The 20,949-nt window shown below is 47.5% G+C and overlaps 24 non-coding genes across 24 annotated transcripts; 10 read left to right on the top strand and 14 right to left on the bottom strand.

Moving 5' to 3' along the window:
* Nucleotides 1-878: 878 nt before the first annotated feature.
* On the bottom strand, nucleotides 879-950 carry trnag-ucc (transfer RNA glycine (anticodon UCC)). The gene has a single exon. It is a non-coding gene; the product is annotated as a tRNA-Gly (tRNA).
* A 300-nt stretch (nucleotides 951-1,250) lies between these two features.
* On the top strand, nucleotides 1,251-1,323 carry trnam-cau (transfer RNA methionine (anticodon CAU)). Its single transcript has one exon. It is a non-coding gene; the product is annotated as a tRNA-Met (tRNA).
* A 1,518-nt stretch (nucleotides 1,324-2,841) lies between these two features.
* trnag-ucc (transfer RNA glycine (anticodon UCC)) lies at nucleotides 2,842-2,913 on the bottom strand. The gene has a single exon. It is a non-coding gene; the product is annotated as a tRNA-Gly (tRNA).
* A 300-nt stretch (nucleotides 2,914-3,213) lies between these two features.
* Nucleotides 3,214-3,286, top strand: trnam-cau (transfer RNA methionine (anticodon CAU)). Its single transcript has one exon. It is a non-coding gene; the product is annotated as a tRNA-Met (tRNA).
* Nucleotides 3,287-4,878: 1,592 nt separating this feature from the next.
* Nucleotides 4,879-4,951, top strand: trnam-cau (transfer RNA methionine (anticodon CAU)). The gene has a single exon. It is a non-coding gene; the product is annotated as a tRNA-Met (tRNA).
* A 1,220-nt stretch (nucleotides 4,952-6,171) lies between these two features.
* On the bottom strand, nucleotides 6,172-6,243 carry trnag-ucc (transfer RNA glycine (anticodon UCC)). Its single transcript has one exon. It is a non-coding gene; the product is annotated as a tRNA-Gly (tRNA).
* Nucleotides 6,244-6,543: 300 nt separating this feature from the next.
* trnam-cau (transfer RNA methionine (anticodon CAU)) lies at nucleotides 6,544-6,616 on the top strand. Its single transcript has one exon. It is a non-coding gene; the product is annotated as a tRNA-Met (tRNA).
* A 1,889-nt stretch (nucleotides 6,617-8,505) lies between these two features.
* Nucleotides 8,506-8,578, top strand: trnam-cau (transfer RNA methionine (anticodon CAU)). The gene has a single exon. It is a non-coding gene; the product is annotated as a tRNA-Met (tRNA).
* Nucleotides 8,579-9,786: 1,208 nt separating this feature from the next.
* Nucleotides 9,787-9,858, bottom strand: trnag-ucc (transfer RNA glycine (anticodon UCC)). Its single transcript has one exon. It is a non-coding gene; the product is annotated as a tRNA-Gly (tRNA).
* Nucleotides 9,859-10,158: 300 nt separating this feature from the next.
* trnam-cau (transfer RNA methionine (anticodon CAU)) lies at nucleotides 10,159-10,231 on the top strand. The gene has a single exon. It is a non-coding gene; the product is annotated as a tRNA-Met (tRNA).
* Nucleotides 10,232-11,451: 1,220 nt separating this feature from the next.
* Nucleotides 11,452-11,523, bottom strand: trnag-ucc (transfer RNA glycine (anticodon UCC)). Its single transcript has one exon. It is a non-coding gene; the product is annotated as a tRNA-Gly (tRNA).
* A 226-nt stretch (nucleotides 11,524-11,749) lies between these two features.
* trnag-ucc (transfer RNA glycine (anticodon UCC)) lies at nucleotides 11,750-11,821 on the bottom strand. Its single transcript has one exon. It is a non-coding gene; the product is annotated as a tRNA-Gly (tRNA).
* Nucleotides 11,822-12,121: 300 nt separating this feature from the next.
* trnam-cau (transfer RNA methionine (anticodon CAU)) lies at nucleotides 12,122-12,194 on the top strand. The gene has a single exon. It is a non-coding gene; the product is annotated as a tRNA-Met (tRNA).
* Nucleotides 12,195-13,414: 1,220 nt separating this feature from the next.
* trnag-ucc (transfer RNA glycine (anticodon UCC)) lies at nucleotides 13,415-13,486 on the bottom strand. The gene has a single exon. It is a non-coding gene; the product is annotated as a tRNA-Gly (tRNA).
* Nucleotides 13,487-13,712: 226 nt separating this feature from the next.
* trnag-ucc (transfer RNA glycine (anticodon UCC)) lies at nucleotides 13,713-13,784 on the bottom strand. Its single transcript has one exon. It is a non-coding gene; the product is annotated as a tRNA-Gly (tRNA).
* A 300-nt stretch (nucleotides 13,785-14,084) lies between these two features.
* On the top strand, nucleotides 14,085-14,157 carry trnam-cau (transfer RNA methionine (anticodon CAU)). Its single transcript has one exon. It is a non-coding gene; the product is annotated as a tRNA-Met (tRNA).
* A 1,220-nt stretch (nucleotides 14,158-15,377) lies between these two features.
* Nucleotides 15,378-15,449, bottom strand: trnag-ucc (transfer RNA glycine (anticodon UCC)). The gene has a single exon. It is a non-coding gene; the product is annotated as a tRNA-Gly (tRNA).
* A 226-nt stretch (nucleotides 15,450-15,675) lies between these two features.
* trnag-ucc (transfer RNA glycine (anticodon UCC)) lies at nucleotides 15,676-15,747 on the bottom strand. Its single transcript has one exon. It is a non-coding gene; the product is annotated as a tRNA-Gly (tRNA).
* Nucleotides 15,748-16,047: 300 nt separating this feature from the next.
* trnam-cau (transfer RNA methionine (anticodon CAU)) lies at nucleotides 16,048-16,120 on the top strand. Its single transcript has one exon. It is a non-coding gene; the product is annotated as a tRNA-Met (tRNA).
* Nucleotides 16,121-17,340: 1,220 nt separating this feature from the next.
* On the bottom strand, nucleotides 17,341-17,412 carry trnag-ucc (transfer RNA glycine (anticodon UCC)). Its single transcript has one exon. It is a non-coding gene; the product is annotated as a tRNA-Gly (tRNA).
* A 300-nt stretch (nucleotides 17,413-17,712) lies between these two features.
* On the top strand, nucleotides 17,713-17,785 carry trnam-cau (transfer RNA methionine (anticodon CAU)). The gene has a single exon. It is a non-coding gene; the product is annotated as a tRNA-Met (tRNA).
* Nucleotides 17,786-19,303: 1,518 nt separating this feature from the next.
* On the bottom strand, nucleotides 19,304-19,375 carry trnag-ucc (transfer RNA glycine (anticodon UCC)). The gene has a single exon. It is a non-coding gene; the product is annotated as a tRNA-Gly (tRNA).
* A 1,120-nt stretch (nucleotides 19,376-20,495) lies between these two features.
* On the bottom strand, nucleotides 20,496-20,567 carry trnag-ucc (transfer RNA glycine (anticodon UCC)). Its single transcript has one exon. It is a non-coding gene; the product is annotated as a tRNA-Gly (tRNA).
* Nucleotides 20,568-20,793: 226 nt separating this feature from the next.
* trnag-ucc (transfer RNA glycine (anticodon UCC)) lies at nucleotides 20,794-20,865 on the bottom strand. Its single transcript has one exon. It is a non-coding gene; the product is annotated as a tRNA-Gly (tRNA).
* Between the last annotated feature and the right edge of the window lie 84 nt (nucleotides 20,866-20,949).

Genomic DNA, 20,949 nt, shown 5'->3' with positions numbered 1-20,949 from the left:
ACAACGAAAATTACTTACCGCAATGCACAGTAGTTCTGTCCATATCTCAGATTTTTTCACCTACTTTGTTTCGTATGTGTAGCACTTTATTTATGCCTAAATTATGATAATAAACAACATCCATTTGGTATTGTAAATGGTACTTTTTTCAAGTTTCTGTGAGGCTCATCCCTGGAGTTGTAAAGCCTAGAACACTGCAAAAAGGGTGAGGGTTGCGCGAAGGGGTTAAAACACTGGGATTGCAAATGAGGTTGGAAGGAAAGCCAGCATACGCAGGGGGGCCCAGGACTGAGTTTGGGAACCACTGCTCTGACAGATGGACACGGATAAAACATGGTTCAACAGGTTAAAACGTGTTTCTGCCGGTTTCAGGCAGAGGACCTTTCGCGTGTTAGGCTAACGTGACAACCACTACACTACAGAAACCTTGACACACCCCTGCACATTCAGCCTGCCCAAATCGTTAGGGTCAGATGACTGGGTCAGAGCATATCTGATGCTGCCAATGGTCAGGCATGTAGGGGACGTTTGCCAGACACTGTGAGCGCCTAGGTTACGGGCCTCATCAGTGCAGTACGCAGCGCGTCAATCTCATAATCTGAAGGTTGTGAGTTTGATCGTCACACAGGGCATTACGTTTTTGTTTACCATTACGTTACTGGCATTTGGCAGACGCTCTTACCCAGAGAGACGTACAGTTGATTAGACTAAGCAGGAGACAATCCTCCCCTGGGGAAATGCAGGGTTAAGGGCCTTGCTCAAGGGCCCAACGGCTGTGTGGATCTTACCGTGGCTACACCAGAGATTCGAACAACCAATGTCCCTGTCAGGTACCTTAACCAGTAGAATACAGGCCACCCTTGCGAAAAGTACAGGAATGCGATGGCCGGGAATCGAACCCGGGTCAACTGCTTGGAAGGCAGCTATGCTCACCACTATACCACCATCGCCTAGTGTCTTGGCTACACTAGCATGTATACTTCAAAACGGACCAGATGCAGTAACATTTCAAAATAGAAATGACCTGGGTAAGGATCAAACTCACGACCTTCAGACCATGAGACTGTTGCCTATTGCTGCAGCTTGCAGAGTAGGACAAAGATACAACAATATTAAATTAAATCAAATACAATAATAAAGCAAAATTTGTCTCCTTTGCTGGGTGAAACATGTGACACTGTTAGCTCCTGCTGCCAGTGGTTAAGTATGTAGGTGACGTTTGACGGGCACTGTGGTCTTCCCGGTTACTGGCCTCGTTAGCGCAGTAGGCAGTGCGTCAGTCTCATAATCTGAAGGTCGTGAGTTCGATCCTCACATGGGGCATTGGTTTTCATTTACCTGGTCTGGTGGACATGTACAGTACTCGGTTAATGCCTCGCACTGGGCATGGGCCCTGTTTCATACACGTCGCTAACTCGGTTAGCCCGATTCGATTGTTGACGTTTTGGGATAAAGACAGGATGTTCGGCTTCATGAAGGGATTCCACAATATAGACGGGCTACACGGTCTGCTGGTTTTCGTTGGTACTCTGCACATAATTTAAAAACATTTTCTTCTTGCTTGGAGAGGTTTGCGGACCCCTAGATATTTTAAGACCCTATGCTGTTGAAAACATTTTCATTCCCACTTGGAAATGATGTAGAACTGAGTTTCATGAGTCAAAACAAAGAAAATGACTTCCCGCAATGCACAGTAGTTCTGTCCATATCTCAGATTTTTTCACCTACTTTGTTTCGTATGTGTAGCACTTTTTTTATGCCTAAATTATGATAATAAACAACATCCATTTGGTATTGTAAATGGTACTTTTTTCAAGTTTCTGTGAGGCTCATGCCTAGAGTTGTAAAGCCTAGAACACTGCAAAAAGGGTGAGGGTTGCGCGAAGGGGTTAAAACACTGGGATTGCAAATGAGGTTGGAAGGAAAGCCAGCATACGCAGGGGGGCCCAGGACTGAGTTTGGGAACCACTGCTCTGACAGATGGACACGGATAAAACATGGTTCAACAGGTTAAAACGTGTTTCTGCCCGGTTTCAGGCAGAGGACCTTTCGCGTGTTAGGCTAACGTGACAACCACTACACTACAGAAACCTTGACACACCCCTGCACATTCAGCCTGCCCAAATCGTTAGGGTCAGATGACTGGGTCAGAGCATATCTGATGCTGCCAGTGGTCAGGCATGTAGGGGACGTTTGCCCGACACTGTGAGCGCCTAGGTTACGGGCCTCGTCAGTGCAGTAGGCAGCGCGTCAATCTCATAATCTGAAGGTTGTGAGTTTGATCGTCACACAGGGCATTACGTTTTTGTTTACCATTACGTTACTGGCATTTGGCAGACGCTCTTACCCAGAGAGACGTACAGTTGATTAGACTAAGCAGGAGACAATCCTCCCCTGGGGAAATGCAGGGTTAAGGGCCTTGCTCAAGGGCCCAACGGCTGTGTGGATCTTACCGTGGCTACACCAGAGATTCAAACAACCAATGTCCCAGTGACATACCTTAACCACTAGAATACAGGCCACCCTTGCGAAAATTACAGGAATGCGATGGCCGGGAATCGAACCCGGGTCAACTGCTTGGAAGGCAGCTAGGCTCACCACTATACCACCATCGCCTCACACAGGCGTTTGGCAGACGCTCTTATCCAGAGAGACGTACAGTTGATTAGACTAAGCAGGAGACAATCCTCCCCTGGGGAAATGCAGGGTTAAGGGCCTTGCTCAAGGGCCCAACGGCTGTGTGGATCTTACCGTGGCTACACCAGAGATTCGAACAACCAATGTCCCTGTCAGGTACCTTAACCAGTAGAATACAGGCCACCCTTGCGAAAAGTACAGGAATGCGATGGCCGGGAATCGAACCCGGGTCAACTGCTTGGAAGGCAGCTATGCTCACCACTATACCACCATCGCCTAGTTTCTTGGCTAGACTAGCATGTATACTTCAAAACGGACCAGATGCAGTAACATTTCAAAACAGAAATGACCTGGGTAAGGATCAAACTCACGACCTTCAGACCATGAGACTGTTGCCTATTGCTGCAGCTTGCAGAGTAGGACAAAGATACAACAATATTAAATGAAATCAAATACAATAATAAAGCAAAATTTGTCTCCTTTGCTGGGTGAAACATGTGACACTGTTAGCTCCTGCTGCCAGTGGTTAAGTATGTAGGTGACGTTTGACGGGCACTGTGGTCTTCCCGGTTACTGGCCTCGTTAGCGCAGTAGGCAGCGCGTCAGTCTCATAATCTGAAGGTCGTGAGTTCGATCCTCACATGGGGCATTGGTTTTCATTTACCTGGTCTGGTGGACATGTACAGTACTCGGTTAATGCCTCGCACTGGGCATGGGCCCTGTTTCATACACGTCGCTAACTCGGTTAGCCCGATTCGATTGTTGACGTTTTGGGATAAAGACAGGATGTTCGGCTTCATGAAGGGATTCCACAATATAGACGGGCTACACGGTCTGCTGGTTTTCGTTGTTACTCTGCACATAATTTAAAAACATTTTCTTCTTGCTTGGAGAGGTTTGCGGACCCCTAGATATTTTACGACCCTATGCTGTTGAAAACATTTTCATTCCCACTTGGAAATGATGTAGAACTGAGTTTCATGAGTCAAAACAATGAAAATGACTTCCCGCAATGCACAGTAGTTCTGTCCATATCTCAGATTTTTTCACCTACTTTGTTTCGTATGTGTAGCACTTTTTTTATGCCTAAATTATGATAATAAACAACATCCATTTGGTATTGTAAATGGTACTGTTTTCAAGTCTCTGTGAGGCTCACCCCTGGAGTTGTAAAGCCTAGAACACTGCAAAAAGGGTGAGGGTTGCGCGAAGGGGTTAAAACACTGGGATTGCAAATGAGGTTGGAAGGAAAGCCAGCATACGCAGGGGGGCCCAGGACTGAGTTTGGGAACCACTGCTCTGACAGATGGACACGGATAAAACATGGTTCAACAGGTTAAAACGTGTTTCTGCCCGGTTTCAGGCAGAGGACCTTTCGCGTGTTAGGCTAACGTGACAACCACTACACTACAGAAACCTTGACACACCCCTGCACATTCAGCCTGCCCAAATCGTTAGGGTCAGATGACTGGGTCAGAGCATATCTGATGCTGCCAGTGGTCAGGCATGTAGGGGACGTTTGCCCGACACTGTGAGCGCCTAGGTTACGGGCCTCGTCAGTGCAGTAGGCAGCGCGTCAATCTCATAATCTGAAGGTTGTGAGTTTGATCGTCACACAGGGCATTACGTTTTTGTTTACCATTACGTTACTGGCATTTGGCAGACGCTCTTACCCAGAGAGACGTACAGTTGATTAGACTAAGCAGGAGACAATCCACCCCTGGAGAATTGCAGGGTTAAGGGCCTTGCTCAAGGGCCCAACGGCTGTGTGGATCTTACCGTGGCTACACCAGAGATTCGAACAACCAATGTCCCTGTCAGGTACCTTAACCAGTAGAATACAGGCCACCCTTGCGAAAAGTACAGGAATGCGATGGCCGGGAATCGAACCCAGGTCAACTGCTTGGAAGGCAGCTATGCTCACCACTATACCACCATCGCCTAGTTTCTTGGCTACACTAGCATGTATACTTCAAAACGGACCAGATGCAGTAACATTTCAAAACAGAAATGACCTGGGTAAGGATCAAACTCACGACCTTCAGACCATGAGACTGTTGCCTATTGCTGCAGCTTGCAGAGTAGGACAAAGATACAACAATATTAAATGAAATCAAATACAATAATAAAGCAAAATTTGTCTCCTTTGCTGGGTGAAACATGTGACACTGTTAGCTCCTGCTGCCAGTGGTTAAGTATGTAGGTGACGTTTGACGGGCACTGTGGTCTTCCCGGGTACTGGCCTCGTTAGCGCAGTAGGCAGCGCGTCAGTCTCATAATCTGAAGGTCGTGAGTTCGATCCTCACATGGGGCATTGGTTTTCATTTACCTGGTCTGGTGGACATGTACAGTACTCGGTTAATGCCTCGCACTGGGCATGGGCCCTGTTACATACACGTCGCTAACTCGGTTAGCCCGATTCGATTGTTGACGTTTTGGGATAAAGACAGGATGTTGGGCTTCATGAAGGGATTCCACAATATAGACGGGCTACACGGTCTGCTGGTTTTCGTTGTTACTCTGCACATAATTAAAAAACATTTTCTTCTTGCTTGGAGAGGTTTTCGGACCCCTAGATATTTTAAGACCCTATGCTGTTGAAAATATTTTCATTCCCACTTGGAAATGATGTAGAATTGAGTTTCATGAGTCAAAACAACGAAAATTACTTACCGCAATGCACAGTAGTTCTGTCCACATCTCAGATTTTTTCACCTACTTTGTTTCGTATGTGTAGCACTTTATTCATGCCTAAATTATGATAATAAACAACATCCATTTGGTATTGTAAATGGTACTTTTTTCAAGTTTCTGTGAGGCTCATGCCTGGAGTTGTAAAGCCTAGAACACTGCAAAAAGGGTGAGGGTTGCGCGAAGGGGTTAAAACACTGGGATTGCAAATGAGGTTGGAAGGAAAGCCAGCATACGCAGGGGGGCCCAGGACTGAGTTTGGGAACCACTGCTCTGACAGATGGACACGGATAAAACATGGTTCAACAGGTTAAAACGTGTTTCTGCCCGGTTTCAGGCAGAGGACCTTTCGCGTGTTAGGCTAACGTGACAACCACTACACTACAGAAACCTTGACACACCCCTGCACATTCAGCCTGCCCAAATCGTTAGGGTCAGATGACTGGGTCAGAGCATATCTGATGCTGCCAGTGGTCAGGCATGTAGGGGACGTTTGTCCGACACTGTGAGCGCCTAGGTTACGGGCCTCGTCAGTGCAGTAGGCAGCGCGTCAGTCTCATAATCTGAAGGTTGTGAGTTTGATCGTCACACAGGGCATTACGTTTTTGTTTACCATTACGTTACTGGCATTTGGCAGACGCTCTTACCCAGAGAGACGTACAGTTGATTAGACTAAGCAGGAGACAATCCTCCCCTGGAGAATTGCAGGGTTAAGGGCCTTGCTCAAGGGTCCAACGGCTGCGTGGATCTTATCGTGGCTACACCAGAGATTCGAACAACCAATGTCCCTGTCATGTACCTTAACCACTAGAATACAGGCCACCCTTGCGAAAATAACAGGAATGCGATGGCCGGGAATCGAACCCGGGTCAACTGCTTGGAAGGCAGCTATGCTCACCACTATACCACCATCGCCTATTTTTTTGGCGACACTAGCATGTATACTTCAAAACGGACCAGATGCAGTAACATTTCAAAACAGAAATGACCTGGGTAAGGATCAAACTCACGACCTTCAGACCATGAGACTGTTGCCTATTGCTGCAGCTTGCAGAGTAGGACAAAGATACAACAATATTAAATGAAATCAAATACAATAATAAAGCAAAATTTGTCTCCTTTGCTGGGTGAAACATGTGACACTGTTAGCTCCTGCTGCCAGTGGTTAAGTATGTAGGTGACGTTTGACGGGCACTGTGGTCTTCCCGGGTACTGGCCTCGTTAGCGCAGTAGGCAGCGCGTCAGTCTCATAATCTGAAGGTCGTGAGTTCGATCCTCACATGGGGCATTGGTCTTCATTTACCTGGTCTGGTGGACATGTACAGTACTCGGTTAATGCCTCGCACTGGGCATGGGCCCTGTTTCATACACGTCGCTAACTCGGTTAGCCCGATTCGATTGTTGACGTTTTGGGATAAAGACAGGATGTTGGGCTTCATGAAGGGATTCCACATTATAGACGGGCTACACGGTCTGCTGGTTTTCGTTGTTACTCTGCACATAATTAAAAAACATTTTCTTCTTGCTTGGAGAGGTTTTCGGACCCCTAGATATTTTAAGACCCTATGCTGCTGAAAACATTTTCATTCCCACTTGGAAATGATGTAGAATTGAGTTTCATGAGTCAAAACAACGAAAATTACTTACCGCAATGCACAGTAGTTCTGTCCACATCTCAGATTTTTCACCTACTTTGTTTCGTATGTGTAGCACTTTATTTATGCCTAAATTATGATAATAAACAACATCCATTTGGTATTGTAAATGGTACTTTTTTCAAGTTTCTGTGAGGCTCATGCCTGGAGTTGTAAAGCCTAGAACACTGCAAAAAGGGTGAGGGTTGCGCGAAGGGGTTAAAACACTGGGATTGCAAATGAGGTTGGAAGGAAAGCCAGCATACGCAGGGGGGCCCAGGACTGAGTTTGGGAACCACTGCTCTGACAGATGGACACGGATAAAACATGGTTCAACAGGTTAAAACGTGTTTCTGCCCGGTTTCAGGCAGAGGACCTTTCGCGTGTTAGGCTAAGGTGACAACCACTACACTACAGAAACCTTGACACACCCCTGCACATTCAGCCTGCCCAAATCGTTAGGGTCAGATGACTGGGTCAGAGCATATCTGATGCTGCCAGTGGTCAGGCATGTAGGGGACGTTTGCCCGACACTGTGAGCGCCTAGGTTACGGGCCTCGTCAGTGCAGTAGGCAGCGCGTCAATCTCATAATCTGAAGGTTGTGAGTTTGATCGTCACACAGGGCATTACGTTTTTGTTTACCATTACGTTACTGGCATTTGGCAGACGCTCTTACCCAGAGAGACGTACAGTTGATTAGACTAAGCAGGAGACAATCCTCCCCTGGGGAAATGCAGGGTTAAGGGCCTTGCTCAAGGGCCCAACGGCTGTGTGGATCTTACCGTGGCTACACCAGAGATTCAAACAACCAATGTCCCAGTGACATACCTTAACCACTAGAATACAGGCCACCCTTGCGAAAATTACAGGAATGCGATGGCCGGGAATCGAACCTGGGTCAACTGCTTGGAAGGCAGCTATGCTCACCACTATACCACCATCGCCTCACACAGGCGTTTGGCAGACGCTCTTATCCAGAGAGACGTACAGTTGATTAGACTAAGCAGGAGACAATCCTTCCCTGGAGAATTGCAGGGATAAGGGCCTTGCTCAAGGGTCCAACGGCTGCGTGGATCTTATCGTGGCTACACCAGAGATTCGAACAACCAATGTCCCTGTCATGTACCTTAACCACTAGAATACAGGCCACCCTTGCGAAAATTACAGGAATGCGATGGCCGGGAATCGAACCCGGGTCTACTGCTTGGAAGGCAGCTATGCTCACCACTATACCACCATCACCTATTTTTTTGGCGACACTAGCATGTATACTTCAAAACGGACCAGATGCAGTAACATTTCAAAACAGAAATGACCTGGGTAAGGATCAAACTCACGACCTTCAGACCATGAGACTGTTGCCTATTGCTGCAGCTTGCAGAGTAGGACAAAGATACAACAATATTAAATGAAATCAAATACAATAATAAAGCAAAATTTGTCTCCTTTGCTGGGTGAAACATGTGACACTGTTAGCTCCTGCTGCCAGTGGTTAAGTATGTAGGTGACGTTTGACGGGCACTGTGGTCTTCCCGGGTACTGGCCTCGTTAGCGCAGTAGGCAGCGCGTCAGTCTCATAATCTGAAGGTCGTGAGTTCGATCCTCACATGGGGCATTGGTTTTCATTTACCTGGTCTGGTGGACATGTACAGTACTCGGTTAATGCCTCGCACTGGGCATGGGCCCTGTTTCATACACGTCGCTAACTCGGTTAGCCCGATTCGATTGTTGACGTTTTGGGATAAAGACAGGATGTTCGGCTTCATGAAGGGATTCCACAATATAGACGGGCTACACGGTCTGCTGGTTTTCGTTGTTACTCTGCACATAATTTAAAAACATTTTCTTCTTGCTTGGAGAGGTTTGCGGACCCCTAGATATTTTAAGACCCTATGCTGTTGAAAACATTTTCATTCCCACTTGGAAATGATGTAGAATTGAGTTTCATGAGTCAAAACAACGAAAATTACTTACCGCAATGCACAGTAGTTCTGTCCACATCACCTACTTTGTTTCGTATGTGTAGCACTTTATTCATGCCTAAATTATGATAATAAACAACATCCATTTGGTATTGTAAATGGTACTTTTTTCAAGTTTCTGTGAGGCTCACCCCTGGAGTTGTAAAGCCTAGAACACTGCAAAAAGGGTGAGGGTTGCGCGAAGGGGTTAAAACACTGGGATTGCAAATGAGGTTGGAAGGAAAGCCAGCATACGCAGGGGGGCCCAGGACTGAGTTTGGGAACCACTGCTCTGACAGATGGACACGGATAAAACATGGTTCAACAGGTTAAAACGTGTTTCTGCCCGGTTTCAGGCAGAGGACCTTTCGCGTGTTAGGCTAACGTGACAACCACTACACTACAGAAACCTTGACACACCCCTGCACATTCAGCCTGCCCAAATCGTTAGGGTCAGATGACTGGGTCAGAGCATATCTGATGCTGCCAGTGGTCAGGCATGTAGGGGACGTTTGCCCGACACTGTGAGCGCCTAGGTTACGGGCCTCGTCAGTGCAGTAGGCAGCGCGTCAATCTCATAATCTGAAGGTTGTGAGTTTGATCGTCACACAGGGCATTACGTTTTTGTTTACCATTACGTTACTGGCATTTGGCAGACGCTCTTACCCAGAGAGACGTACAGTTGATTAGACTAAGCAGGAGACAATCCTCCCCTGGGGAAATGCAGGGTTAAGGGCCTTGCTCAAGGGCCCAACGGCTGTGTGGATCTTACCGTGGCTACACCAGAGATTCAAACAACCAATGTCCCAGTGACATACCTTAACCACTAGAATACAGGCCACCCTTGCGAAAATTACAGGAATGCGATGGCCGGGAATCGAACCCGGGTCAACTGCTTGGAAGGCAGCTATGCTCACCACTATACCACCATCGCCTATTTTTTTGGCGACACTAGCATGTATACTTCAAAACGGACCAGATGCAGTAACATTTCAAAACAGAAATGACCTGGGTAAGGATCAAACTCACGACCTTCAGACCATGAGACTGTTGCCTATTGCTGCAGCTTGCAGAGTAGGACAAAGATACAACAATATTAAATGAAATCAAATACAATAATAAAGCAAAATTTGTCTCCTTTGCTGGGTGAAACATGTGACACTGTTAGCTCCTGCTGCCAGTGGTTAAGTATGTAGGTGACGTTTGACGGGCACTGTGGTCTTCCCGGGTACTGGCCTCGTTAGCGCAGTAGGCAGCGCGTCAGTCTCATAATCTGAAGGTCGTGAGTTCGATCCTCACATGGGGCATTGGTTTTCATTTACCTGGTCTGGTGGACATGTACAGTACTCGGTTAATGCCTCGCACTGGGCATGGGCCCTGTTTCATACACGTCGCTAACTCGGTTAGCCAGATTCGATTGTTGACGTTTTGGGATAAAGACAGGATGTTCGGCTTCATGAAGGGATTCCACAATATAGACGGGCTACACGGTCTGCTGGTTTTCGTTGTTACTCTGTACATAATTTAAAAACATTTTCTTCTTGCTTGGAGAGGTTTGCGGACCCCTAGATATTTTAAGACCCTATGCTGTTGAAAACATTTTCATTCCCACTTGGAAATGATGTAGAACTGAGTTTCATGAGTCAAAACAATGAAAATGACTTCCCGCAATGCACAGTAGTTCTGTCCATATCTCAGATTTTTTCACCTACTTTGTTTCGTATGTGCAGCACTTTTTTTATGCCTAAATTATGATAATAAACAACATCCATTTGGTATTGTAAATGGTACTGTTTTCAAGTCTCTGTGAGGCTCACCCCTGGAGTTGTAAAGCCTAGAACACTGCAAAAAGGGTGAGGGTTGCGCGAAGGGGTTAAAACACTGGGATTGCAAATGAGGTTGGAAGGAAAGCCAGCATACGCAGGGGGGCCCAGGACTGAGTTTGGGAACCACTGCTCTGACAGATGGACACGAATAAAACATGGTTCAACAGGTTAAAACGTGTTTCTGCCCGGTTTCAGGCAGAGGACCTTTCGCGTGTTAGGCTAACGTGACAACCACTACACTACAGAAACCTTGACACACCCCTGCACATTCAGCCTGCCCAAATCGTTAGGGTCAGATGACTGGGTCAGAGCATATCTGATGCTGCCAGTGGTCAGGCATGTAGGGGACGTTTGCCCGACACTGTGAGCGCCTAGGTTACGGGCCTCGTCAGTGCAGTAGGCAGCGCGTCAATCTCATAATCTGAAGGTTGTGAGTTTGATCGTCACACAGGGCATTACGTTTTTGTTTACCATTACGTTACTGGCATTTGGCAGACGCTCTTACCCAGAGAGACGTACAGTTGATTAGACTAAGCAGGAGACTATCCTCCCCTGGAGAAATGCAGGGTTAAGGGCCTTGCTCAAGGGCCCAACGGCTGTGTGGATCTTACCGTGGCTACACCAGAGATTCAAACAACCAATGTCCCAGTGACATACCTTAACCACTAGAATACAGGCCACCCTTGCGAAAATTACAGGAATGCGATGGCCGGGAATCGAACCCGGGTCAACTGCTTGGAAGGCAGCTATGCTCACCACTATACCACCATCGCCTCACACAGGCGTTTGGCAGACGCTCTCATCCAGAGAGACGTACAGTTGATTAGACTAAGCAGGAGACAATCCTCCCCTGGAGAATTGCAGGGTTAAGGGCCTTGCTCAAGGGTCCAAAGGCTGCGTGGATCTTATCGTGGCTACACCAGAGATTCGAACAACCAATGTCCCTGTCATGTACCTTAACCACTAGAATACAGGCCACCCTTGCGAAAATTACAGGAATGCGATGGCCGGGAATCGAACCCGGGTCAACTGCTTGGAAGGCAGCTATGCTCACCACTATACCACCATCGCCTATTTTTTTGGCGACACTAGCATGTATACTTCAAAACGGACCAGATGCAGTAACATTTCAAAACAGAAATGACCTGGGTAAGGATCAAACTCACGACCTTCAGACCATGAGACTGTTGCCTATTGCTGCAGCTTGCAGAGTAGGACAAAGATACAACAATATTAAATGAAATCAAATACAATAATAAAGCAAAATTTGTCTCCTTTGCTGGGTGAAACATGTGACACTGTTAGCTCCTGCTGCCAGTGGTTAAGTATGTAGGTGACGTTTGACGGGCACTGTGGTCTTCCCGGTTACTGGCCTCGTTAGCGCAGTAGGCAGCGCGTCAGTCTCATAATCTGAAGGTCGTGAGTTCGATCCTCACATGGGGCATTGGTTTTCATTTACCTGGTCTGGTGGACATGTACAGTACTCGGTTAATGCCTCGCACTGGGCATGGGCCCTGTTTCATACACGTCGCTAACTCGGTTAGCCCGATTCGATTGTTGACGTTTTGGGATAAAGACAGGATGTTCGGCTTCATGAAGGGATTCCACAATATAGACGGGCTACACGGTCTGCTGGTTTTCGTTGTTACTCTGCACATAATTTAAAAATATTTTCTTCTTGCTTGGAGAGGTTTGCGGACCCCTAGATATTTTAAGACCCTATGCTGTTGAAAACATTTTCATTCCCACTTGGAAATGATGTAGAACTGAGTTTCATGAGTCAAAACAATGAAAATGACTTACCGCAATGCACAGTAGTTCTGTCCATATCTCAGATTTTTTCACCTACTTTGTTTCGTATGTGCAGCACTTTTTTTATGCCTAAATTATGATAATAAACAACATCCATTTGGTATTGTAAATGGTACTGTTTTCAAGTCTCTGTGAGGCTCACCCCTGGAGTTGTAAAGCCTAGAACACTGCAAAAAGGGTGAGGGTTGCGCGAAGGGGTTAAAACACTGGGATTGCAAATGAGGTTGGAAGGAAAGGCAGCATACGCAGGGGGGCCCAGGACTGAGTTTGGGAACCACTGCTCTGACAGATGGACACGAATAAAACATGGTTCAACAGGTTAAAACGTGTTTCTGCCCGGTTTCAGGCAGAGGACCTTTCGCGTGTTAGGCTAACGTGACAACCACTACACTACAGAAACCTTGACACACCCCTGCACATTCAGCCTGCCCAAATCGTTAGGGTCAGATGACTGGGTCAGAGCATATCTGATGCTGCCAGTGGTCAGGCATGTAGGGGACGTTTGCCCGACACTGTGAGCGCCTAGGTTACGGGCCTCGTCAGTGCAGTAGGCAGCGCGTCAATCTCATAATCTGAAGGTTGTGAGTTTGATCGTCACACAGGGCATTACGTTTTTGTTTACCATTACGTTACTGGCATTTGGCAGACGCTCTTACCCAGAGAGACGTACAGTTGATTAGACTAAGCAGGAGACTATCCTCCCCTGGAGAAATGCAGGGTTAAGGGCCTTGCTCAAGGGCCCAACGGCTGTGTGGATCTTACCGTGGCTACACCAGAGATTCAAACAACCAATGTCCCAGTGACAGACCTTAACCACTAGAATACAGGCCACCCTTGCGAAAATTACAGGAATGCGATGGCCGGGAATCGAACCCGGGTCAACTGCTTGGAAGGCAGCTATGCTCACCACTATACCACCATCGCCTCACACAGGCGTTTGGCAGACGCTCTCATCCAGAGAGACGTACAGTTGATTAGACTAAGCAGGAGACAATCCTCCCCTGGAGAATTGCAGGGTTAAGGGCCTTGCTCAAGGGTCCAACGGCTGCGTGGATCTTATCGTGGCTACACCAGAGATTCGAACAACCAATGTCCCTGTCATGTACCTTAACCACTAGAATACAGGCCACCCTTGCGAAAATTACAGGAATGCGATGGCCGGGAATCGAACCCGGGTCAACTGCTTGGAAGGCAGCTATGCTCACCACTATACCACCATCGCCTATTTTTTTGGCGACACTAGCATGTATACTTCAAAACGGACCAGATGCAGTAACATTTCAAAACAGAAATGACCTGGGTAAGGATCAAACTCACGACCTTCAGACCATGAGACTGTTGCCTATTGCTGCAGCTTGCAGAGTAGGACAAAGATACAACAATATTAAATGAAATCAAATACAATAATAAAGCAAAATTTGTCTCCTTTGCTGGGTGAAACATGTGACACTGTTAGCTCCTGCTGCCAGTGGTTAAGTATGTAGGTGACGTTTGACGGGCACTGTGGTCTTCCCGGGTACTGGCCTCGTTAGCGCAGTAGGCAGCGCGTCAGTCTCATAATCTGAAGGTCGTGAGTTCGATCCTCACATGGGGCATTGGTTTTCATTTACCTGGTCTGGTGGACATGTACAGTACTCGGTTAATGCCTCGCACTGGGCATGGGCCCTGTTTCATACACGTCGCTAACTCGGTTAGCCAGATTCGATTGTTGACGTTTTGGGATAAAGACAGGATGTTCGGCTTCATGAAGGGATTCCACAATATAGACGGGCTACACGGTCTGCTGGTTTTCGTTGTTACTCTGTACATAATTTAAAAACATTTTCTTCTTGCTTGGAGAGGTTTGCGGACCCCTAGATATTTTAAGACCCTATGCTGTTGAAAACATTTTCATTCCCACTTGGAAATGATGTAGAACTGAGTTTCATGAGTCAAAACAATGAAAATGACTTCCCGCAATGCACAGTAGTTCTGTCCATATCTCAGATTTTTTCACCTACTTTGTTTCGTATGTGCAGCACTTTTTTTATGCCTAAATTATGATAATAAACAACATCCATTTGGTATTGTAAATGGTACTGTTTTCAAGTCTCTGTGAGGCTCACCCCTGGAGTTGTAAAGCCTAGAACACTGCAAAAAGGGTGAGGGTTGCGCGAAGGGGTTAAAACACTGGGATTGCAAATGAGGTTGGAAGGAAAGCCAGCATACGCAGGGGGGCCCAGGACTGAGTTTGGGAACCACTGCTCTGACAGATGGACACGAATAAAACATGGTTCAACAGGTTAAAACGTGTTTCTGCCCGGTTTCAGGCAGAGGACCTTTCGCGTGTTAGGCTAACGTGACAACCACTACACTACAGAAACCTTGACACACCCCTGCACATTCAGCCTGCCCAAATCGTTAGGGTCAGATGACTGGGTCAGAGCATATCTGATGCTGCCAGTGGTCAGGCATGTAGGGGACGTTTGCCCGACACTGTGAGCGCCTAGGTTACGGGCCTCGTCAGTGCAGTAGGCAGCGCGTCAATCTCATAATCTGAAGGTTGTGAGTTTGATCGTCACACAGGGCATTACGTTTTTGTTTACCATTACGTTACTGGCATTTGGCAGACGCTCTTACCCAGAGAGACGTACAGTTGATTAGACTAAGCAGGAGACTATCCTCCCCTGGAGAAATGCAGGGTTAAGGGCCTTGCTCAAGGGCCCAACGGCTGTGTGGATCTTACCGTGGCTACACCAGAGATTCAAACAACCAATGTCCCAGTGACATACCTTAACCACTAGAATACAGGCCACCCTTGCGAAAATTACAGGAATGCGATGGCCGGGAATCGAACCCGGGTCAACTGCTTGGAAGGCAGCTATGCTCACCACTATACCACCATCGCCTCACACAGGCGTTTGGCAGACGCTCTCATCCAGAGAGACGTACAGTTGATTAGACTAAGCAGGAGACAATCCTCCCCTGGAGAATTGCAGGGTTAAGGGCCTTGCTCAAGGGTCCAACGGCTGCGTGGATCTTATCGTGGCTACACCAGAGATTCGAACAACCAATGTCCCTGTCATGTACCTTAACCACTAGAATACAGGCCACCCTTGCGAAAATTACAGGAATGCGATGGCCGGGAATCGAACCCGGGTCAACTGCTTGGAAGGCAGCTATGCTCACCACTATACCACCATCGCCTATTTTTTTGGCGACACTAGCATGTATACTTCAAAACGGACCAGATGCAGTAACATTTCAAAACAGAAATGACCTGGGTAAGGATCAAACTCACGACCTTCAGACCATGAGACTGTTGCCTATTGCTGCAGCTTGCAGAGTAGGACAAAGATACAACAATATTAAATGAAATCAAATACAATAATAAAGCAAAATTTGTCTCCTTTGCTGGGTGAAACATGTGACACTGTTAGCTCCTGCTGCCAGTGGTTAAGTATGTAGGTGACGTTTGACGGGCACTGTGGTCTTCCCGGTTACTGGCCTCGTTAGCGCAGTAGGCAGCGCGTCAGTCTCATAATCTGAAGGTCGTGAGTTCGATCCTCACATGGGGCATTGGTTTTCATTTACCTGGTCTGGTGGACATGTACAGTACTCGGTTAATGCCTCGCACTGGGCATGGGCCCTGTTTCATACACGTCGCTAACTCGGTTAGCCCGATTCGATTGTTGACGTTTTGGGATAAAGACAGGATGTTCGGCTTCATGAAGGGATTCCACAATATAGACGGGCTACACGGTCTGCTGGTTTTCGTTGTTACTCTGCACATAATTTAAAAACATTTTCTTCTTGCTTGGAGAGGTTTGCGGACCCCTAGATATTTTAAGACCCTATGCTGTTGAAAACATTTTCATTCCCACTTGGAAATGATGTAGAACTGAGTTTCATGAGTCAAAACAATGAAAATGACTTCCCGCAATGCACAGTAGTTCTGTCCATATCTCAGATTTTTTCACCTACTTTGTTTCGTATGTGCAGCACTTTTTTTATGCCTAAATTATGATAATAAACAACATCCATTTGGTATTGTAAATGGTACTGTTTTCAAGTCTCTGTGAGGCTCACCCCTGGAGTTGTAAAGCCTAGAACACTGCAAAAAGGGTGAGGGTTGCGCGAAGGGGTTAAAACACTGGGATTGCAAATGAGGTTGGAAGGAAAGCCAGCATACGCAGGGGGGCCCAGGACTGAGTTTGGGAACCACTGCTCTGACAGATGGACACGGATAAAACATGGTTCAACAGGTTAAAACGTGTTTCTGCCCGGTTTCGAACCGAGGACCTTTCGCGTGTTAGGCGAACTTGATAACCACTACACTACAGAAACCTCGACACACCCTTGCACATTCAGCCTGCCCAAATCGTTAGGGTCAGATGACTGGGTCAGAGCATATCTGATGCTGCCAGTGGTCAGGCATGTAGGGGACGTTTGCCCGACACTGTGAGCGCCTAGGTTACGGGCCTCGTCAGTGCAGTAGGCAGCGCGTCAGTCTCATAATCTGAAGGTTGTGAGTTTGATCGTCACACAGGGCATTACGTTTTTGTTTACCATTACGTTACTGGCATTTGGCAGACGCTCTTACCCAGAGAGACGTACAGTTGATTAGACTAAGCAGGAGGCAATCCTCCCCTGGAGAAATGCAGGGTTAAGGGCCTTGCTCAAGGGCCCAACGGCTGCGTGGATCTTATCGTGGCTACACCAGAGATTCGAACAACCAATGTCCCTGTCAGGTACCGTAACCAGTAGAATACAGGCCGCCCTTGCAAAAATTACGGGAATGCGATGGCCGGGAATCGAACCCGGGTCAACTGCTTGGAAGGCAGCTATGCTCACCACTATACCACCATCGCCCTGTTTTTCAGGTACACCAGCATGTATACTTCAAAACGGACCAGATGCAGTAACATTTCAAAACAGAAATGACCTGGGTAAGGATCAAACTCACGACCTTCAGACCATGAGACTGTTGCCTATTGCTGCAGCTTGCAGAGTAGGACAAAGATACAACAATATTAAATGAAATCAAATACAATAATAAAGCAAAATTTGTCTCCTTTGCTGGGTGAAACATGTGACACTGTTAGCTCCTGCTGCCAGTGGTTAAGTATGTAGGTGACGTTTGACGGGCACTGTGGTCTTCCTGGTAACTGGCCTCGTTAGCGCAGTAGGCAGCGCGTCAGTCTCATAATCTGAAGGTCGTGAGTTAGATCCTCACATGGGGCATTGGTTTTCATTTACCTGGTCTGGTGGACATGTACAGTACTCGGTTAATGCCTCACACTGGGCATGGGCCCTGTTTCATACACGTCGCTAACTCGGTTAGCCCGATTCGATTGTTGACGTTTTGGGATAAAGACAGGATGTTCGGCTTCATGAAGGGATTCCACAATATAGACGGGCTACACGGTCTGCTGGTTTTCGTTGTTACTCTGCACATAATTTAAAAACATTTTCTTCTTGCTTGGAGAGGTTTTCGGACCCCTAGATATTTTAAGACCCTATGCTGTTGAAAACATTTTCATTCCCACTTGGAAATGATGTAGAATTGAGTTTCATGAGTCAAAACTACGAAAATGACTTACCGCAATGCACAGTAGTTCTGTCCATATCTCAGATTTTTTCACCTACTTTGTTTCGTATGTGTAGCACTTTATTTATGCCTAAATTATGATAATAAACAACATCCATTTGGTATTGTAAATGGTACTTTTTTCAAGTTTCTGTGAGGCTCATCCCTGGAGTTGTAAAGCCTAGAACACTGCAAAAAGGGTGAGGGTTGCGCGAAGGGGTTAAAACACTGGGATTGCAAATGAGGTTGGAAGGAAAGCCAGCATACGCAGGGGGGCCCAGGACTGAGTTTGGGAACCACTGCTCTGACAGATGGACACGGATAAAACATGGTTCAACAGGTTAAAACGTGTTTCTGACCGGTTTCAGGCAGAGGACCTTTCGCGTGTTAGGCTAACGTGACAACCACTACACTACAGAAACCTTGACACACCCCTGCACATTCAGCCTGCCCAAATCGTTAGGGTCAGATGACTGGGTCAGAGCATATCTGATGCTGCCAGTGGTCAGGCATGTAGGGGACGTTTGCCCAACACTGTGAGCGCCTAGGTTACGGGCCTCGTCAGTGCAGTAGGCAGCGCGTCAGTCTCATAATCTGAAGGTTGTGAGTTTGATCGTCACACAGGGCATTACGTTTTTGTTTACCATTACGTTACTGGCATTTGGCAGACGCTCTTACCCAGAGAGACGTACAGTTGATTAGACTAAGCAGGAGACAATCCTCCCCAGGAGAAATGCAGGGTTAAGGGCCTTGCTCAAGGGCCCAACGGCTGCGTGGATCTTATCGTGGCTACACCAGAGATTCAAACAACCAATGTCCCTGTCAGGTACCTTAACCAGTAGAATACAGGCCACCCTTGCGAAAAGTACAGGAATGAGATGGCCGGGAATCGAACCCGGGTCAACTGCTTGGAAGGCAGCTATGCTCACCACTATACCACCATCGCCTCACACTGGCATTTGGCAGACGCTCTTATCCAGTGAGACGTACAGTTGATTAGACTAAGCAGGAGACAATCCTCCCCTGGAGAAATGCAGGGTTAAGGGCCTTGCTCAAGGGCCCAACGGCTGCGTGGATCTTATCGTGGCGACACCAGAGATTCGAACAACCAATGTCCCTGTCATGTACCTTAACCACTAGAATACAGGCCACCCTTGCGAAAATCACAGGAATGCGATGGCCGGGAATCGAACCCGGGTCAACTGCTTGGAAGGCAGCTATGCTCACCACTATACCACCATCGCCCCACACTGGCATTTAGCAGACGCTCTTATCCAGAGAGACGTACAGTTGATTAGACTAAGCAGGAGACAATCCTCCCCTGGAGAAATGCAGGGTTAAGGGCCTTGCTCAAGGGCCCAACGGCTGCGTGGATCTTATCGTGGCTACACCAGAGATTTGAACAACCAATGTCCCTGTCAGGTACCTTAACCAGTATAATACAGGCCACCCTTGCGAAAAGTACAGGAATGCGATGGCCGGGAATCGAACCCGGATCAACTGCTTGGAAGGCAGCTATGCTCACCACTATACCACCATCGCCTCACACTGGCTTTTGGCAGACGCTCTTATCCAGTGAGACGTACAGTTGATTAGACTAAGCAGGAGACAATCCTCCCCTGGAGAAATGCAGGGTTAAGGGCCTTGCTCAAGGGCCCAACGGCTGCGTGGATCTTATCGTGGCTACACCAGAGATTTGAACAACCAATGTCCCTGTCAGGTACCTTAACCAGTAGAATACAGGCCACCCTTGCGAAAAGTACAGGAATGCGATGGCCGGGAATCGAACCCGGATCAACTGCTTGGAAGGCAGCTATGCTCACCACTATACCACCATCGCCTCACACTGGCATTTGGCAGACGCTCTTATCCAGTGAGACGTACAGTTGATTAGACTAAGCAGGAGACAATCCTCCCCTGGAGAAATGCAGGGTTAAGGGCATTGCTCAAGGGCCCAACGGCTGCGTGGATCTTATCGTGGCGACACCAGAGATTCGAACAACCAATGTCCCTGTCATGTACCTTAACCACTAGAATACAGGCCACCCTTGCGAAAATCACAGGAATGAGATGGCTGGGAATCGAACCCAGGTCAATTGTTTGGAAGGCAGCTATGCTCACCACTATACCACCATCGGCCCGCACTGGCATTTAGCAGACGCTCTTATCCAGAGAGACGTACAGTTGATTAGACTAAGCAGGAGACAATCCTCCCCTGGAGAAATGCAGGGTTAAGGGCCTTGCTCAAGGGCCCAACGGCTGCGTGGATCTTATCGTGGCTGCACCAGAGATTCAAACAACCAATGTCCCTGTCATGTACCTTAACCACTAGAATACAGGCCACCCTTGCGAAAATTACAGGAATGCGATGGCCGGGAATCGAACCCGGGTCAACTGCTTGGAAGGCAGCTATGCTCACCACTATACCACCATCGCCCCGCACTGGCATTTAGCAGACGCTCTTATCCAGAGAGACGTACAGTTGATTAGACTAAGCAGGAGACAATCCTCCCCTGGAGAAATGCAGGGTTAAGGGCCTTGCTCAAGGGCCCAACGGCTGCGTGGATCTTATCGTGGCTACACCAGAGATTCGAACAACCAATGTCCCTGTCAGGTACCGTAACCAGTAGAATACAGGCCGCCCTTGCGAAAATTACAGGAATGCGATGGCCGGGAATCGAACCCGGGTCAACTGCTTGGAAGGCAGCTATGCTCACCACTATACCACCATCGCCCTGTTTTTCAGCTACACCAGCATGTATACTTCAAAACGGACCAGATGCAGTAACATTTCAAAACAGAAATGACCTGGGTAAGG

Source organism: Conger conger, chromosome 3 (assembly GCF_963514075.1).
Source record: "Conger conger chromosome 3, fConCon1.1, whole genome shotgun sequence".
In the NCBI taxonomy this organism is placed as follows: domain Eukaryota; kingdom Metazoa; phylum Chordata; class Actinopteri; order Anguilliformes; family Congridae; genus Conger; species Conger conger.
The sequence above is the reverse complement of the archived record's forward strand: the minus strand, read 5'-3'. Positions and strand labels throughout refer to the sequence as shown.